Raw genomic sequence first — 4,659 nt, 5'->3', positions numbered from 1 at the left:
GTCGTGATGTCAAACAATACTTGTTGTACAACAGTAATTCGATGATAATGAGGTGGGGATAGAGCGATATGCAAGGAAAATATTTTCCATTTGCAAAGGATATTCGAAATCAAAGTGAAGATGAATTTTCATAGTGCATAATAAAGGTCAATGCCAAAAGTAGAAGAAACCTGATTGTTCATGGTGTTTTTTTTAATGACAGCAGGAGTTGTTTCATTGCATTAGTGGAATTGTTCATGCTGTTCTTGCAACAGTACACTTGCATAGATTGAAGTGATAGAAAGCACAAGGCGAGGTCAGAAATGGTGGAAAAAAAATTGTGTTACGAAGCACATCAGCTTATATATCATGCTCTGAACACTCTTGCAGCCATCCGAGCTGAGTTAAATCTGTAAGACTCATTTATAAATATCAATCATTGAACACTTGAAGCATTGAACACTTGCAGTAGCCGTCAGCAGAGAGCTGAGTTAAATCGGTAAGATGTAATGAAAATAATTTAAATTGTACTGCAATTGATATGACTTATGCACCAATAGTTCAATATACTTGGCTCACACAAAAAATCTACTATACAGTGGAGATAGATCGAAAGGGAACGGCCAACTACATCAAGAAAACTGAAGGGCAAAAAGAAAGGGTGTAAGAAATGAACAAACGACCATGAAGAGCTTCCCTGTAGAGAAGAACTGAGAGGAAGTTCAGATGATCCAAGCAAAAGTAACCAAAAAAGAACTAAAAACTCGATCACTGCTCGACCAAATGACGGAAGGAAAATAAACCTTGCGAGCGGTGTACGATGTGTAACCGCGGCGACGTGCTAGGAGGTCTCGTGAGCGGACTTGACGGTGGGAGCATCCTTGCCCGCGGCTTCCTCCCTCTGGACATCGCCGACCCTACCAGCTTGTTCAGGCTGAGCCCCTCAGGGATCTTGTGGCTGCCCCACCCTGTCAACAACTCTCCCTCCCTGCCTAGCATATCTCAGACCCCACACTGTCCTGTGAAGAGTAACACAACGTAAGAGAGAGAAAGAGCGGAAACATCCGGCCACCTGCATGTTAGTGGGATGTGTCTAGGGGACGGCTGGAAGTGGACATGGACAACAGCAGCGCGTGGAGGCTGTCCAGGAAACACATGGATATGGCCGCTGCTCCAGCACTGTGTTGGGCATAGGCCATGGCAGCACACGGAGATAGCCGACCAGGCCCGCAGAGATGACGGACCGTCCATGGCGCCCATAGCTATGCCGACATCGGTAAGAACCGGCGAAAAATCCGGGATGGGGAAAAGGAGATCGGAGACTGGAAGGAGCTTAGGGAAAGAGATCTCAAGGTAGCTCGCTTGGAGCAGGGGGTCATAGGACCAAATGGGCCAGCAGATTGGCCAGACCCGGACCGCGCCAAGTTTCCTAACGCAACAACGCCACCTGCCCGCGCTGAAAGATAAGATACGGACCGCGTCAAGCCGCGGCGCGCATTAACGCCAACTACCCACACTTAAAGAGCAGGAAGAATCCGCCCACGGCCAGCACCCCCACTACTGCAACGTCGGCCACCAGGAGATGCCCCCCACCAACGGCTCCTCCATCGACAGGAACCGAATCACGGGCAGCGACAGCAAGCCACACAGATCGACGGCCCGATCCACGAACCATCACATGAAATATGAACTGAACTGAGGAAAAAAGATCCGACGCCGAAAAGAAGGAAGAAAGGAAGGGGACGAACGGAGAATAACAGAGTGAAAAAGTTGCCAAAAAAGAATAAAGAAGGACACCTATCGAAGAGGCGATAGCCCACCACTGCACCGCTTTACCGCACAACAACGGCACATGCAGAAGAAAATATTACATGCACCCAGAAGTAGACACCACGTGGAAAATAAAATGGAGCTAAAATAGGAAGGAAAATCAAGGTGTCCCCGGAAGTACGCACGAAACCGGACGGATGCACAACATCACACGTGTCAGCAAATGACATAGGCAAAAACTAAACCAAAAATTTGACAAAAAAGGATGCTCATCGCATTAGTGGAATTGTTCATGCCGTTCTTGCAATAGTACACTTACATAGATTGAAGTGATAGAAAGCACAAGGCGATGTTAGAAATGGTGATAAAAAGAAAAGAAATCTGCGTTACGAAGCGCATCAGCTTATATATCATGTATCAGCTTATATATCATGCACTGAACACTTGCAGCCATCCAAGCTGAGTTAAATCTGTAAGACTTAAATATCAAGCATTGAACACTTGCAGTAGCCGTCAGCAGAGAGCTGAGTTAAATCGGTAAGTTGTAATGAAAATAATTTAATTTGTACTGCAATTGGTATGACTTACTCACCAATATACTTGGCTCACACAAAAAAATCTACTATACAACGGCGATAGATCAAAAGGGAACGACCAAATACAACAAGAAAAGTGAAGGGCAAAAAGAAAGGGTGTAAGAAATGAACAAACCTTTTACCGACCATGAAGATATTCCATGTAGAGAAGAACTGAGAGGAAGTTCAGATGATCTAAGCAAAAGTAACCAAAAAAGAACCGAAAACTCGATGACTGTTCGACCAAATGACGAAAGGAAAATAAACCTTGCGAGCGGTGTACGATGTGTACCCGTGGCGGCATGCTAGGAGGTCTCGCGAGCGGACTTGACGGTGGGAGCATCTTTGCTCGCGGCTTCCTCCATGTGGACATCACCGACCCTCCCAGCTTGTTCAGGCCGAGTCCCTCAGGGATCTTGTGGCCGCCCCACCCTGTCAACAACTCTCCCTCCCTGACTGGCATGTCTCAGACCCCACACCGTCCTGTGAAGAACAACAAAGCGTAAGAGAGAGAAAGAGCGAAAACATCCGGCCACCTGCATGCTAGTGGGATGTGTCTAGGGGACGGCTGGAAGTGGACGACGGCAGCGCGTGGAGGCTGTCCAGGAAACACACGGATATGGCCGCTGCTCCAGCACTGTGTTGGGCATAGGCCATGGCAGCACATGGAGACAGTCGACCAGGCCCGCAGAGATGACAGACTGTCCATGGCGCCCGTAGCTAGGCCGACGTCGGTAAGAACCGACGAAAAATCTATAGTTGGGATGGAGGAAAAGGAGATGGGAGACAGTAAGGAGCTTAGGGAAAGAGATCTCAAGGTAGCTCGCTTCGAGAAGGGGGTCGTAGGACCAGACGCGCCAGAAGATTGGCCAGATCCGGACCGCGCCAAGCTGCCTCGCGCAAGAACGCCGCATGCACATGCTGAAAGAGAAGATACGGACCGCGCCAAGCCGCGTAGCGCATTAACGCCGCCTACCCACGCTGAAAGAGCAGGACGAATCCGCCCACAGCCAGCGCCCCTACCACTGCAACGTCGGCCACCAGTAGACGCCCCCCACCAACGGCTCCTCCATCGACAGGAACAGAATCACGGGTAGCGGCAGCAGACCACACAGATCGACGGCTCGATCCCCGAACCATCACATGAAATCCAAACTGAAGTGAGGAAAAAAAGATCCGACGGCGTAAAGAAGGAAGAAAGGAAGGGGACGAATGGAGAATAACAGAGGTGAAAACGAAGCAAAAAGAGAATAAAGAAGGACACCTATCGAAGAGGCGACAGCCCACCACCGCACCGCTTTATCGCACAACAACGGCACAGGCATAAGAAAATATCACATGCACCCAGAAATAGACACCACGTGGAAAATAAAATGGAGCTAAAATAGGAAGGAAAAACAAGGTGCCCCAGGAAGTATACACGAAACCGGACGGATGCACAACATCACACGTGCCAGCAAATGACATAGGTGAAAAATAAACCAAAAATCTGAGAAAAAAGGAAGCTGTTCAGGTATAATATAGTAGTTATTTCAGTGTTTTCTTAGAGAGGAGTAACAGAACCAACTTGTTTCTCAAGAGGGAATATACGCTCTATATTTGGAATCCACTTGTTCTACTGAATCGGTGGAATGTGGTGGAATGGCTTGCTAAGAACGCCATCGTGCAACTGTCAAAGGGAAAACCGCATTAGCCTAGCAACCAAACCCTCTCCCCCTCATCTATCCCAATAGCGATTGCCATCGGGCTACCGGGCACGACGACAACAGGAGCCAGGTGGGCCGATGGCAGGTACCGGGCGCGGCGGCAACGAGAGCGACGACGGGTCCTAGGTACGGTGGCAGGAGTGATGATTGGTCCCAGACGGGCCGACGGCGACAACGGGTCTCTATATGTTTTTGACAATATCTGCTTCTCTAGGTCTCTGTATTTTTTTGCTTTCAAAAAATATATGAAATAAATATGGCACCGCTCAGTTTCGTCCATTTCCACTCTGTTTTCACCGCTACATTTATGCATTGTTACCATCCTACTCTCCAGGGCAAACAGCACACTGGGCGATCAAAAGGAGAAGGTGATCGATTTGTCATGCAAGCATTTTCCAATCTACCCAGATTCCTAGCCTTTTTTTTTACTCCCTCCAGTTCATATTAATGGACTCTAGTTTGTCTAGATTCGCATATATCTAGTTAAATTTTTAGACTAGATACATATGTATCTAGATAAAGTGAAGTCCATTATAATATGAAGCGGAGGGAGTACATAGAAAATCTACCACCGTGAGGCCAAAATGAAACACCCTATCTTGTGGATGAAGACAGGATTTGGTGCCTAA

Source organism: Lolium rigidum, chromosome 7 (genome assembly GCF_022539505.1).
Source record: "Lolium rigidum isolate FL_2022 chromosome 7, APGP_CSIRO_Lrig_0.1, whole genome shotgun sequence".
Classification (NCBI taxonomy): Eukaryota; Viridiplantae; Streptophyta; class Magnoliopsida; order Poales; family Poaceae; genus Lolium; species Lolium rigidum.
Note: the sequence above shows the minus strand (reverse complement) of the source record.